Source organism: Rhipicephalus microplus, chromosome 9 (assembly GCF_043290135.1).
Source record: "Rhipicephalus microplus isolate Deutch F79 chromosome 9, USDA_Rmic, whole genome shotgun sequence".
NCBI lineage: Eukaryota > Metazoa > Arthropoda > Arachnida > Ixodida > Ixodidae > Rhipicephalus > Rhipicephalus microplus.
In genome coordinates, this window is record NC_134708.1 from 102,519,683 (window position 1) to 102,535,846 (window position 16,164).

Genomic DNA, 16,164 nt, shown 5'->3' on the forward strand with positions numbered 1-16,164 from the left:
GCCACTATTGTAATCTTTTTTTTTTACAGACAATGTCGCCAATGGCGACACCACATTTTCTGCGACACGGACACTTTAATACTGTCGTGCTAAAGGGAAGAAGAAAGCACTCTAAAAGAGTAGTGCAACAAATTAACGTGGTATTTCAATGCAGCTCATAAGAGACACACGTAGCTTCCACAGATGTTAGCGCCAAACAACCCTAGTCGTTTTTATTGTAAATTCAACAAACCCGAAGGCACACATCGAAGACCTCGCTGCGGCCACTACTGTGGCGACCGACTAAATTACAGGCAGACATCGGCGGACGTGGCGTGTTTCCGCGGCATGAATTGCCCGATGATTTATTCACGCGCCGCCCTTTCTTAGTGGGAAAGAGTTGCCCAGTGGTCGCGCCGCTTTTATGGCCCTGAAGAATGTCGTCCACGGGTAGCATGTAAACACGCCTGTAGTACACTTAGTCTGCTCACCCTCTCACTGATTCACTGACGCACCGCTGCAGCCGATACTGGTCCCGCCGGCAGTGCATGTAGCGCGACAACGAATACGAACTCCCACAGCAGTCCTAAAGAAGCACCCATCTACTGTACCGTCAGTACCACCCACGTGTAACTATGTTATTATGTTATTTTCATTTGTGCTCGCACAATTAAACTTTATTGGCAGTCAGTACTCATCCTCGTGTGATGTCCATTATCCACATTTCATTTAGCAATGTGTTTTATTAATGGATTCCAACGCCCGAGCTACGATTCGAAGAAATTTGACCAAACACACTGCTCGGGCAGTTGCACCTCTTTTTTAGAAGCGGAAACGTCATGGTCCTGACGCAGATAAAAATGCCACGTTTCAACTACAAGGTATTATGGGATTTTGAACTGTAGCGAAGCAATAAATATTAGTTCGAAGGTAAAGGATAACACTGACCAAGTACGAGAGAAATTTTAAAACTAACGATATAATAATAATTGTCGTTCTTTCATGTCTCAAAATCACAATATGACTGTGAGACATGCTGCAGTGAAGAGCTCCTGTATAATTAACACCCTGGTGGATTCCATGACGTGCACATAAATGTACACAAGAACGCTGTACTCAACCATTTTGCCTTCATCGACATGAGGCTACTGCAGATGGTTTCCGGTCTTGCAAACTTCGGGTCATCAGTTGAGCACAAGAAGTTTAAAACAAGAAATTAGGGAATCAAGGCACCCATTTGAACTAAACTTTCTTTTTCTTTTTGATAACCTTCTTGCGTTTGTTCGGCGTCTATTTGTAGCTTTGACCATGAGTAATCCCGGCATTTAGGTGTTATTTCATCACTTAAAAGTACAGTAATGAACAAAATGATTTATCTCGAATTTGTAACGTACAATTTCACAATCCTGATAGGCCTCTCTTAGCAAGCAGAAAATAAGCGGAAAATAAGCACGGGTGGTAACGCTACTTTGAGATTCCCAAACACCGTGACAAGATATTTTGGAGGCCTCTTCAGGGCCTTCCGTAGCTTCCAATCGATGAAAATGGTCGCAAAGTATTTATGTTTATTCTTTGACAAATCGCTAACAACTGGTAGGCTTCCAAAAGAATGAAAGACCGCTCGCATCACTCCTGTACACAAATCCGGAAACAGGCATAACCCAGCTAATTTCAGGCCTATCTCAATAACATGCGCAGCATCTAAAATACTTGAACATGTTATTCTCAAACACATAACATCGTTCCTTGACGCTGAGTCTATCCTGACGCCCTTCCAGCATGGCTTTCGCCGTGGATTGTCTACGGTGACACAACGTTTGGAACTTGTTCACGACCTGTCCCTGGGCATCGATTCCAGAAAACAAATAGGCCTTATACTACTAGATTTTTCAAAGGCCTTCGACCGAGTGACTCATCAGAAACTAATTTATAAGCTTAAGTTAACGATAGGTAACGGCCCCATAATTAATTGGATAACTGATTATTTAAGAGATCGTTTACAGTTTGTTGAAATCGACGGCCAGTCGTCTGATACTGCCCAAGCGATATCCGGTGTACCACAAGGTTGTGTTTTGGCTCCAGTTCTTTTTTTAATATTCATCAACGACCTACCCGCTAATATACATGTCAACATCAGACTGTTCGCAGATGACTGCATTATCTATAATATAATCAACACGCATGAAGATCATGTAGCCCTTGACCGCGCTTTACAAACAGTAACGAAATGGTGCTCCGATTGGCAAATGACATTAAATGCAAAAAAATCAACCCTACTCATAATGTCGAGAAAAAGGCATAGATCATTATTCCCGTATAAAATTAATGACACGGAATTAAGTGCCATTACTGAACATAAATTCTTGGTATTAACAATAACTGAGGACCTTAGATGGAGTAGTCACATAAGCCACATAACAGCGACCGCGCTCAAACGACTCTTTTTCATCAGGCGCCGCCTCCGTTTAACCCCCATAGATACCAAACTGTTGGCTTATAATACAACTGTCCGACCGATACTAGAGTACGGAAACATAGTAGGGTTTTCTTTTACTAAATAAGGCATCGCTAAACTTGAAGGTGTACAAAGAAAGGCAATACGGTTCATTTTTATCAAGTATGGGCCACACGAATCACCGACGGTGTTAATGAAAACTGCTGGTATAGACACTCTTCAGCGCCGAGCCAGAATAGCTAGACTGAAATTTATGTACTTAATAGTTCATAACAAAGTAAATATTGATGCCACAAACTTCATAACAAGCTTACAACAAACACGCCCTACCAGACATAACCATACGCAGATGCTCACTGAATACACCTTCTATACCGACTGTTTCCAAAATTCCTTTTTTCAATTGACCATAAGAGAATGAAATAACCTTTCCTTACATATCATAGAAAGCACATCACTAACACAGTTCTTAACTGCACTTGAAAGCGTACCTTGAACCCTGTCAGACAGTTGTTTGTTTTCTTTGTTGTTGTCATTTTCCCCCTCCTATTGATGTATGAAACTTCACCTGTCAAAGTTCTTCATGCATTGTCTCTCTTACTTTTTTCTTTTCAAATACCAGAAACCCCACAGTATGCATTTGTCGCCTCGCTCTGAAACACCAATGTGTAAAAATGCTTACACCATAGTCTCACAATGCTCTTTCTTTTTCTCTTGTTCTCCTTTTTTTTCTTCCCTTGCCTATGGTTTTTATTATGCGAGCCTGTTTTCTTTATATTATTGTGCCACTAATCGCTCTTGTGTTGCACTTTTTTTTATAATTAGTTGGTGTTTCCATTGTATCACAATTTGCGTTATGTTATATTCAACTATTGTATATGCCCTCCTGCTATGATCCCTTTGGGATTGGCAGTATTTACAAATAAATAAGCAAATAAATAAATAAATAAACAAATAAATAAAATAAAGTACATTGTAATCTGTGGGTGCTGAAGACTCATACGAAGTTTCAGAACGTTTGTTAGAGCCAACAGCACAAAAATACTGAAAATGCATTGTGAAATTTCTTACTTCATGCGCAGAAATTTCAGCGCTAACTTTCAGATTGAATTTTCAACAGTAATTTTCTCCGCAAATATAGAGCTTGTGATAGTGAAATATATCGCAATAAAGTTCCAAGAATTCACTTCGATGATCTAAACAAAGTCATTGTTCCTGTTCAGTATCTATCTCAACCTGTGAAAAACAAATCGCAATAACGGTGGCACAGAGTTAGTGAAGATAGTTGTGTCGAGTACGATTTTTGTACAATCTCGGAATGATGGAACCTTTGGCTTGTAAAACCCACCAAGTAGTCTAAGTTAAAACGCATAGCTAACTTACTTGCGAATACACGTAAACCTCACATTGTTCATGCTGGATTACCATGTTCCCTACGCTTGCACCCACGAATCCCCACCAAACTATACCCTAAATTTCGTATTTTTTTATTTATTCAATAGTGGCTTCATTCAAGGACATCCATGGGTCTGTGCGAAAACAAATAGTTCTATTCCTTCTAACTTTCCGCCCCAGCCTAAGTGTTGACCCGTCACTGATTGATGTGGCTGATAGTCGGTTCGACCAATGACAGGAATCTCACTGTTGGTGCAGGAACGTGAAAGACTGAATTGTCCCAAATCTGCCATACTTCGCATGCTAGAAAATATTTTGAGCTAATCATATTTGCTCATTCGCTTTTCAGAGGCCACTTGTTTGTCCTGCGAAAGTGAAATGAGACAACGAAATGGAAGCGTGGATGCCGATTGAGGCTACGCATGATCCCGTCAACACGTCGCCCGAACAAAGAGTGGGCATAAGCTTTGCACCTGTCGTCGTAATCGACTGGGATCCAACCAATATGAGGTCACCTCACAGGTGTTATTGTATGCAAGCTCTCTAAGCTCGTTACTCAAAACAGCTTACGCACGCTGCCTTTCGCGAGGATGGGATGATTGACCAATAATTGAGCAGATGGTGAAAAACGTGACACGGGATGTGTACACGCGATGGCGAGATAACGTGTGCGGTCTCACAGAAAGGCAGAGCGAAGCACCACGGACCAGAAATACGCCATCTAAAAGATGCGGTGAATGGCGCCTTGTTCGGGGAAAGCTGGAGGATAATTTGGAGCGAAAAAATCCACAAGGCTCTCAGCTTGTTCATACAACAGGAGAACAGGTGTAAATATTTGCGTGGCAATTACCGATATATAAAAAAAGACACAGACAGGAGCAAAGCATGCTAGCAAAAATATATAGGCTCCACCAACACGGAATCTGAGGAGGGTCAATCACGCAGTATTTTTCCACTTGTTTTTCCATTTGTTTCTTTCCTTTTCTCTTTCGTCTTCTTCTTCCCCATGCCCGGCTTGAGTTCTTTACGGCATGTATATAGGTGACGGTGTTCTAGCTCTTCTAACGTCGTCGTCTATTTGTTGAGCTAACTATTATTTCACCCTTTATTTTTAGTGGTCTGGTAGCGAGTACCGAGGTTTACTTGATTTTTGAGGGGCATGCCTGTTTTTATGACAAACTAATGCCACATAGTGACGATGCTCGACGCCGACAAGCCGACACGGTAACGTGATCCGCACCTAAAATAGATCACTTGAAGTTGCCCAGTTGGGCATAGATAACGGAATCGAATTTAAGACGTTATAACGCAACAAAACCGGATAGTGTAGGATAGTGCATGAATATGACTTTGTGCTACTAACAAATAATGGTTCATTGCAGATGGCTGAAGCTTAACTATGCTAAAACACGATATATACAATAGCTATTATGCCACCTAATGATATTATTGCGGTTGAGTTATCAAGCTGGACGTCGACCCCCTTGAAATCTATGAAAAAATGGATGAAAGATCTCTAAAATTGAATCCACGAGTTCGGTTAAAGCGACAGAACTGCGTAGACATTTGTTTCCGTTGCGAGTCACGGAAATCACAAGGCAGTTAGGCCAAGCGTTTTCCATATATTTCTTTTTTTATATTCAAACTAACAAGTTATTTTAAAAGCTCCATTGCTAAGCAACTTGTGATTATAAATCAGTTCATTTATATAGCGAGGCAACAGCCGTTATACGACCAGTCCCTCATGATGGGTTGTGCCAGTTTAATGAGAATCAACCAACCAACCAGCCTCCATACTACAAAAAATTATGATGATTTATGGTATAGTGGGTACCCTGTGCTTGTATCAGTTCCCCAAAGGGTGTTTAAAGAGACTGTAGGCAAGCTGCTTTTCCAGTTTGTGATTTGACTATGCTGCACATTCCGCGCAGGCCTGGGTTTTTTTCCCCGTATGAGAGAGCCAGGCAATATCACAGATTCACCCGAATATCGGTACTTCTATACCTGGTGTAAAATCAGTAAGGATTACCGTTAAAAAGCCCCGCCACGGTGGTCTAGTGGCTAAGGTACTCGGCTGCTGACCCGCAGGTCGCGGGATCGAATTCAGGCTGCGCCGGCTGCATTTCCGATGGAGGCGGCAATGTTGTAGGCCCGTCTGCTCAGATTTGGGTGCACGCTAAAGAGCCCCAGGTGGTCGAAATTTCCGGAGTTCTACACTACTGCGTCTCTCATAATCATATGGTAGTTTTGGGACGTTAAACCCCACATATCAATCAATTACCATTAAAGTGAACGAACATCCGTTATCAAAACAAACCCGATAAAAATACGCTGTAAGTAAAAAGTTCAGGAAATATTTTCGAAGGTATAACACATGTCCGCATAGAGCTTGTTTTCGAGTGCCTGCAGCATGCTTGCATGGCAGGCACTCGAAAACAACTGATATAGCGTAAAGAGTACCGATAAAGAGTAGTCGTAATAGATAGCAGAAACAAAACGAAACGAATTGTGTTCCTTGTAATGGTAGACCTGACTGTGCACTGGAATAAACCACTGTCTCTGATAGGAAAGGCTAATCGTTGTAGCACGTACTTGTGCCGATACACACTGACGCTGGACCTTCTTGCAACTCAAACAATAGCGAAATGGTGAAGCTGATTTTGGCATTTATGATAATGCTCTACTCTTCTTCATGGCATACGGCTGTTTGCCGAGCTGTCGACGCGTCTCGTTGAAAAGAAGTGCAAACACGATATCGCGCATTTGTGGAAAAACCCTTCAGTGCTGTCGTTTTTTTTTTCCTATCTTGTTTTTGTTTGACCCTTTGAAATTTGCATTGCCATCCAAGCGCCGTCGTCACGGAAAAAAACACATTTCATTCTCTCCCGGGAGGATCTGCCTGGCAACCCACACCACAACGCTCAGCGAAACATCATCAACCAAGCCATTGAAACTTCCGTGTTTCGTGCAATTCCGGCCGATCCCATATGGACTACAGGCGAAGTGGACTTTCTTCTGAACTACATTGACTGATCCTTTAATAAAGTTTTCCCCTCTCCCTCTGTTACTTTCGTACTTGCACTCTCCTGTGATGCCTAATTCTGTAGAGCACTGCGTTCTCTGCCAATGAATTGCCGTGCCTTCAAATCCACACTTTTTAGTCTGTATAGTTGATTCCATTCGCTATTAAGTCTTTTCGACGGAGGCGAAATAGAGCAACCATTGTACATAGTTCTAGAGACTCTTAACGAAGCCCAGGAGGCCGAAGTTTTCGGAGTCCCATTAATACAATATTATTGTGATTTATGGACCTAAAACCCCGACAACTATTATCGTGAAGCATCTTCAAATACATACTGGCCCCTACGTTAAGATATACCCTCACGCAAGCAATAGGCCCTACAGCGGTCTCTGTCAAGAGCAAGACATGAAGAACGCTTACTGCCAAATGGCATTCACTACTGTGAAAAAGGTCTTACAGTTAGACCTGTCCCAAATACGCCTATGCAAAGCGGGTCCGCGCACAGTACGCATGGATCGAGTGTTTACCTGCCCTAAGCGGCGGCGTGGAACCGCCGAACCCGATAGAGAACGAGCGATAAGCATTCCCGACCGATGACTTCACTGTCTCGCTCGCTGACTGACCGGCCTTTCATGCTCATTTTTCTTTTATCTTCGTTTTGCCAAGACGAGGGTATGCAAACATTGCGTGCGTGCCAAGTGCGGCGACCCACGCGTATGGAAACATTGAGTGCGCTCTCGATTCACATACCAGTGCACACTGTTCCGTGCAGTATAGCCACATTGGCGAACCGGTAAACCGGCTGAAGAAGGTTTTAAAATAGATACAATCACCATCCAACCTTTCGTAGCTTGAAGCGACGAAATGATGGATAGCTTAGGCTATTTCATGCTACAAAATAAATACGCCAAAGGACGTACTCATATCTACTCATCTTCAACATCACTATCAGCCTCACATGGATTCACGTTTATACTAACGTCTTCTCGCATGCATTACAAAGCAGGGTCGTTTATTAACGAACTCACTATTCATTGTTTAGAAGCGCGAATTACGTAAGGGGCTGCCTTGACTTCCTCCCCCACCCTTTCATTCATTCTTCAAGGGAAGTTTTTGATAAGTAGATTTTATGTTGTCATCTCTAGAAGAAAAGTTAACTTACTTTTTTGCGACCACTTACAACTGGTATTCGAAGGTACTATATCAAATGGCACTAAGAAAAGCAATGATTTCGTGGGATATTGATGTTAAAGAGCAGATACGCCACGGTCCAAAAAGATAATTATTGGCAAATGAACTCATGAGTCGAATCATTCGAACTCGCTTAGACTGAGATCGAGCCGTGAGTTTGAGTAAGTGCGTGAGAGCAATGTTTTGGTGAGTTTCAGTCCGAGTGAATTCGGCTCAGAAAAACTTTGTTGACTCTAGGTGAGATTAAAGCGCAAAATGTATTTAGTGGGTGAGTCTGACTGAGCTTGGCACATTTTTCCCACCTATGGCGTTTATCCCGCACACAAGATACCGTTAATAGAATCCGTGTTTGTGCAACTCACGGACCTATACTTCGCAATGCCAAATGTTTCTAAATTATGCATATTGGTTGTGGTGTAGCTTTACGTTACAGGACAAAACTAGTAAAAGGGAGGATATTATGAGAAAAAGCGGTTGATGTTCTAAATTTGGCATCGTTTGATTCGCAGACCAGGACCCTGGGATACTCTTTTGTCTTTTTTTAAAGTATAGATGTACATAAGCATTTATCTGTAAAATTATTCTACAAGATGACGAGTAACGATGCTTGCTTTGATCAGACATCAGAATCCCTCGACTGCAAGGCGAGTTCAACCCCACCAAGTGGCGTCCTTCGGCGTTTGCAGTGCTGCACGTAATTAGGCGAGGCCGAGTGCGAAAGGGGAACCGCGGTCTAAAGGGGTGGTTATTGGGGTCACAGCCTTCGCGTTTGCTCAATGGACCGATTAATTCGCTGCGCTCAATCGGCGCACTCTGAATGGAAGGAAACAAAAGAGGTTACCGTATGGAAAAGAACGTCGCACGCCAACGCCGCCTTTACGGCTGTTGTATTAGCCATGACAAAGCCAAGAGAAAGAAAACGAGACGAAGTGGCACAATTGCGACGGCGTTGTGTTGTAGCGGCAGGTCCGTAGCCTGGAATTTTCTGTGGAGGGGTCCGGGGGGAGGGATGCAGAGGGCGAGGAACACTATCTGAAGGGCTTGCATTGATTGAGGTAAAGGCCTATTTTCATTGTAAAAGGGCACAAAAACACGTGGATTAAGCAAGAGGACGACACGGCGCAGGAATAACACGTCATTTTGCAATGAATTACCACCTAGCTCGTCTTTCTGTACTACCTATTTTTACTATTATTTTCTACAGAACACTCCCTTCAATAAAACTTTTCGAGAGGGGACGAGGTTTCATGGGGTTGTGAAGAGGTGCGCATTAAAGAGCTGTGCCACTCAAGACTAAATTCCTTGTAGCGACAGCAAGTAGCACTAGACAATTTCAGAGCAACAGCCTCAAAAGACAAAGAAAGACTGTCCCAACCATTTTTTTCTTCGTTTTTTGGAACTCCTCAATTTCCTCCTGTGTCACTCTTTTTCGGGATTGCTCTAGCACCCTGAGGCATTAGCGGGTTCATAAGAAGTCACATACGCGGAATTGCGATAAATAATCACAGTAACTACAAGAGTAGCTAGAATGGCAACTAAAGCTTTAGTTTATTATCCCTAGGAGTGCTTTCCGTACCGTAATGAACCTAACACGAACCCTAGGAGATGTCATATGGAGAGCTCAGGCAGATATAACACGCCTGCAACTCCTCTTAAGACGTCAGCAGCAGAGTTCCCACAACACGTTTCCATGGCAAACAGTACGTATTCAGTGACTATAACCTCAAAACAAATTTAGTGGTCGTTGTTGAAGTGCCAATGTCAGCAGCATTCCACCGCTGCCACCAGTTGTTGAAACCGGGGGCTGAGAAGGATTCCACCACTGCTATCCGTTGTTAAGTTGTTGGAACTTTGCCGTTACCGACACCAGGGACTCGGAAGGAAAACGGTGAGCATGAAGAGGCTGATGAGAACGTCTGTACAAAGGTCTATTCTACATTATTTACAAGCGAGCATATCTCGCCACAAGACGAACATGTAGACGGAGATGTCTTCCTACGTCGCGACGATATCGCCGAAGGCTCTCACGAGCACACCCCGGCTGGTTATCAAAAGTACCTTTTCCCTCACCCTTGAATAGGAGAATGACTCTAAACTTCACAGTCCAACAACCGAACCCAAATTACTTTCGATGGTGCCACCTACACACACACCCTGCTCGACGTCTTCGACCGGGACATCACCGCCACACTCCCCCTCCAGCGCCAAGCTGTCTCTTCCTTGGGGTGAGAATGCCGCTGGGTGCTGGGTCCAATGCTCGCACTACCAGCAACATGAAAAGAAACCCCGCTCGTCACGCTCATTTTCCGGTACTTATTGTCATCTATGCTGTTGCCCCCATCTCTTCAAGGAGCGTGTTTCTCGTTGTACCCTTGCAAAGTCACGACTGCATGCGCCTCACTCCCTGGCTGGAAGGACAATAACCATATCTCAACGGCTGTAAGCAGGCCCGCATCCTTTCGGCAACTTTTTCGCAGGACTGCGAACACCCTTTTGTTCTTGGCTCAATTGCCGATCTTAAGAGCAGGCGTTCTTAAGAGCAGGAGTTCTACATAACCTCAACATCTTTACGAGGAAAATTGTATGACAGTTGGAGTCCGAAAAAATCGAATTAACTCCTCCCCTCGTATCTGCAAAACCTCGGGCACTGGTGTACTTTTTAAAATTTAATTCCTTGTATATCTTGTATTTATGTATTTATTTATTTATTTCCTTTCTTTCTTTCTTTCTTTCTTTCGCATAGCACAATGCTTCCTCCTAACTTCATCCGTCATCCATACCAGGAGTTGGGCCTTCGTGCTTAGCAGCGCAACGTTTGCGTTACTGCAGGCAACAGCTACGGCCATGCGTTCATGTCCAAGAAGCAATGTGGTGTGGAAACGTGAACAAAGAAATAAACTAGACAAAACGTCAGATTGCGCTATCAGGAAAGACTGATCAACGGCAAGCCTCCAATTATGTTTTTGAAACTGACGCATACAGATATACGTAAGTGACCGGTGCTCCTTTTGGGCTGCATTTCTGAAAACTCACTGGCACCAAGTTTTTTCGCATACGACGCCACCACCGAAACGTGACTTAGCTTCGCCTAAGATCTCCGCGAATGAAGAGTGTCCCCTAGCCCCTTTTAAAGAGGCATGCCACTCCTTTCAGCCCGCTCTTCAAAGCGACGACGCCCTTGGGTTGCCCCGAATTATCCGAGTTGGCAAATATCTCCTGACCCTTTGCAGAAACATTTCTTGCATATCATCGCTACAAGCAAAAAGAACAACGCAGAGATGAACGCATAATAAAAGCAGAAAAAAATCTACAGTAGTATATAAATGCGTGCCCCTAAAATAAGGAAACAAACCACCCATAATCTGACATTCTTTGTTTCCCAAGAAACGTCGACGAAGACGACAGGCACGCGAGACGAAACGAAATGGCCAACTCACGCGAGTACGTAAAAGGTACGCGGGCGTACAACTTCTGAGAGATAAGGAAAGAACAAGAAGTGCGAAAGCCAAACGGAACAAAAACAACGCGCCCGAGACCTTTCCAGGTAGACGGACATTCTTTCTTTGTGTTTCAATCTGTGTCGACGGACGTCCTTCAATTCATCACTCAGAGGCCCGAGTGTTGGGTAGGAAGGTCGCGACGAGGCGGCCGCTGAGAGCGGGATGAAGAATGAGACCCGTAGGAGCGAGACACGAGTGCACAGCGGGAAACGTGCACACAAATCGTCGCCGGCATCGGGTGCATACCATCGTCCGTGAAGCAAACAACAGGGATACAAGACCACAGAGGCCATGCCCAAGTATGGCGCATACGAGGCAAGCCCGAAATGCTGCAAATGTCAGCCGCACGCCGAAGTACCGTTCGAGAGAACGAGTTCTTTCTCTCTCTCTCGTCGTGGTTTAGGGAGGGAGGGCGAAGGATAACGCAGAAGCTAGGCCACTGCGCCCAGAAGAAAACGGCTGCAACCGAAAAAATGACGAACTTAAGCCAACAGCCCTGCTGCAAAGCCCATCCCCAATTTACCTTCTTGTGCGCCGAGAGTGGGCGCTACAGCAATGAACTACAAGTGATGGAAAGAGGGAAATGAAAGAGCACAAGATGATGCTGCGTGGCACGCGAGGCTTGTTGGTCATAACTGACACCACTCACTTGTCAACCAGCTCTCCGGGGCGCATTCGCCATTGTGCTGGTTCATAGCTGTCATCTTGTTTTTAGGAGCATGTCAGCGCAACTGTGAATCTGAAAGCTATATTTGAGCCCTTTCTCTTCTTTGTCTTTTATTTTCATTTCTTAGTGCTCTATTTCTGTATCACGTATGTGCATGTCTGAGCGACAAAAGGTTACAACGTGCTTATGAACCAGCGTACCAGAACGAACAAGCCCTAAATGGATGGCGAAATGTATAATTTTGCCATCACACGTAAGATCCGGCGGAAAAGAACACAAACATGCTTACACGGCAGGAGTGTTGCTTGGTACATAATTCAACAAGAATAAAACCACTCAAATGTTGAAAAGGTAAATAACTGAGAGGCAGAAGCTGAGAGAGTGAACTCAGAAATAGCTACTAACAACCGAATTTCATTTTTTTTTTGAAAAAAAAAAAGCCTCTCCCAAGTCACTACAGAGCATGCGCAAAGAGGCGCTGCCTGTTTTCTACAAGACAAATCTCCTCTGTTCAAGAAATTACCACTCTCTCTTGTCAAAAATACAAAAGCAGCGCTTGCACATTTTTGCGGACCAGATCCTAAAGAGAATTGCTTGAGGCGTACGTATTTGGAAACTTCATCCGCAGAAATGTGTAAGCGCCGCTTCTGTGTTTTTTGATCCGGAAAGAGTGTGATTTTGATGAACAGTGGTGATTTTTCATTCATAAGATGGGCGCTGTGATCTAGTACGGTGCCTTTATGCGCATGCTCTGTACGGACCTAGCAGGAGGTGTGTTTTTTTGAAATCAATGTCAGTTATTAGCAGTGACCGCTGTGTTCACTGTCTCTGCTTATGCCTCGCAGTTTTTTTTTGACGTTTTAGTGAGGTTTTTTTGTGTGTGTTCAACTTTTCGGCATGCACAGGCTACTATTCAAGCGCGCTGTATGTAGTGATATTTCTCCAAGGTTTTCGTGACAAAATGCTTGGTTTTATTGATTTTCTTTCTGGATGTTTCCATTTGGAAGCGTTGACGCTTACTGCATTCTGCTCTCTTCTGAAACAAAACAAGGACTCTGTGCATTCGGAGTAAATTGGTCAAAGGTTAAGCCGGTCAGACGCAATGACTAGGTCTAAAGGTTCACGTTGTAGTCCGCTCCTTGAAATGACCAGCCTTGGAAACCAAAAACAGGGTGAACAACAACACAATACGACTAAGACCATCTATGTCCTGATTTTCTGGGGTTCAAGCTGTAGCGCGTTTTCTATGGACATCCAACAATCTGTCCATGTGAGCACTCCAATGAAAGAAACAATCTCAATAGTTGAACTGAGTGAACGCTGGTAAGCAAAGCGTCAACATTGCTTTTCACTTCAACGCCACTGACAGTTGCAAATTACTTACGATTGTCATCACTCGCCTTCAGTGGACTATAACAGTTATGTTCCGAACTAACTTTGTTGAACTGTGACATTATAGAACTTATTTTCAAGCGTGTCGAAAGCATGTAATGAGCGGAAACTCTTTCAAAGAGTTTTCTGGCGACGTCACTGTATGCACATAAAGCGCTTGCTGGACGGATCTTATCTTTCTCTTTCGTGTTTATTAGATATACTTGCCCATCAGGCAGAAACCGTGTCTTATACTGTGGGCTTATACGTGTATTCCTGTGCTATCTACCAATAAGCAAGCAGTATTTAGTAGAATTCGGTATCGTGTATTCATAGCTAATCGCGGCACTTTAGTGGGGGCCGGCCTACAATAGAAGACGAAAGTGTTCCTATTGTAATCCTGAACATGGCTTCGTTAAATTGTACTGGTTTGTCTCCATCACTGCGTCAGAGCATTATGCACGCATAGCAACCACTAGTAAACGAGACCAGTTCCACGTTGAGATGACAGTTGGTCTAAAGGCCACTCCGGTGCAACCTAAGCAGAAATTCGTGTCAGCGCTGTGGCTTTTAGCGGCCATCTGATGGCGTTGCCGTTTAGCGCGTGCGGGCAGGCGAAAGATGAGGAATTCCACTCGGCGTTCTTGCATTAGGCAGAGGCACCTTTCAGCTGGGGTGCTCCTTCCCAAAAGTGGGCACGTGTGAGTGAGTGATGGCAATCTCTCTGAAGCGCTGAAAGGCTGAGACACGCGCGGCCCGACAACCGTGACACCTTCCGTCGCTGACGGTTCCGACAGCGCTCGTGATGGATGTGCCCGAGCTGAAGGCGCGTGAACAAGAGAAAGGAGGAAAAAAACCCGCCAGGCACTTCCACGACCGCGGAAGGCGGGACTTATGAGTGCGGTGTCGGCAGCGACTCGTTGGCTTTCCCTTAGCCCTCGCTTTAGGCGTGGACCAAGTCGCGTTCAAACCTAAAACTGTTAGCATACCTACGAGTGGGGAGAGGGTTTTCCACTCGCCTGATCCTCTAAAGGGAGCTCTAATTCAGCCCCCCCCCCCCCACCCCCCCCTCTAAGTCGTACCTTGCAGGTCAACAATTAAATGCGATCAATGCGCAGGATTTTGACTATGCACGTATGTTAACAGTTACGGAGACGACGTACTCTTGATGTGGTTTTCAAATAAGTTTCTACTTTCATCTAGGGAAGCCGCGGACAGTGGCACGTCCGTGCGAGAAGCACGTGGCTGCTTTATTTTTATTCTTGCATTAATTGTAGAGCGCGTTTTTTCTTCAGACTGCAAAAACAAGTTAGGCGGCGGAATGGTGGGGTGAAGGTTTTTGGTGAAACTTGCACCCTGCCCCTAATTGAGAACCCTAGTTACGCTTACGACGCTACACGAGTATACCTGCAATACATGCTTACAACACGACTATTCGTTGCCTCTGCTACCGCACTCGAAATGAGGCAAAATTTGATAACGATCCTCTTTTGTTCATCATCGCTTGGAAACTATTATTAAATATCAGCTGGCCAACATCACCGCATTTTTTCATCCTTACAATTATTTAACATGCTTCGTTTACAACTGTATTCATTCCAAACATCACAGATAGCTACGATGGGCCACGGGAATAGGGGCTCCGGATCGAGTTCCACTGCGGAGAGTCAGCAGAGTATTGCCTCGGTCGTCATAAGAAAAATCTGGCTTGAAGGTTCTTCAGAACCAAATATCTTGAAGACCAGGCTTCTCTGCTACCAGTCAAATATCTATGTTGACCAAAGTGCCAGGCAATAATAATGAGAACTAACACACAGTGATGTGAAGTTAACTATACAGGATGTTTTCTACGTTGGAAGTTCGAATCTCTGCACGCTTCGGAGACTGAGGTTTCAATACTCTATTAGTTTGGAGTGCTCGAGCTTCGCGTTCTTGTATGCTTCGGAGGTCAAATGTTCTATAACGAACTTGCGGAAGCGGTCGAACATTCAAACCACACGCATGTTCAGCCCCAGCCACTTACTAGGTGCTTCCTTTTTGTATTTCCTATGAAGCCGAGTGCATGCTTGAAGTCGAGAGTCGGACGAAAGCCAGCCTGGTCCAGGAAATACTAAGTTCGCATAATAGCAAGACATTCCGGCTCCCGTTTGCTAGCCCTGTCCACGATAAAGAAAATGAGGACTCAGAGTATGCTTACGTACGCTAAAATACGATGTAGACAACGCTTGTACATTTGAGAGAAGTTGCCGCCACGACGAGCAGTAAGCGCGTGCTCAATTGTCAGACATTTGAGGTAAAGACCGGAAGCCCAGTTTTTTTTCTATTTCCATTATATTTACATTATCCCCGTCTAATTCATGATAAGTTGCTTCTGCGTATTCTGCCAGTACATTCGATAAAACCTCCCTCACTCATACGTCACACCTGTGTTCCTAGAGTTTTTACTGAACGTTGTCTGTAGAAAACGTCTGCAACTTCATATAACTTTGTCCTCACGAATGTCGGCTTATGGAATCGGCATTCTATTGCGAACAGACCGAGAAAAGGACGTTTTTACCGGGTAAGACGACCACGGATTAAAACA

The 16,164-nt window shown here is 44.3% G+C and overlaps 1 protein-coding gene across 2 annotated transcripts in view; it reads right to left on the bottom strand.

Annotated features, from left to right (window-relative positions):
- The window catches only part of LOC119163119 (sodium- and chloride-dependent glycine transporter 2), a 149,777-nt gene that overhangs the window by 63,072 nt on the left and 70,541 nt on the right, over positions 1 to 16,164 (bottom strand). The gene's annotated exons all lie outside the window — the stretch shown is intronic.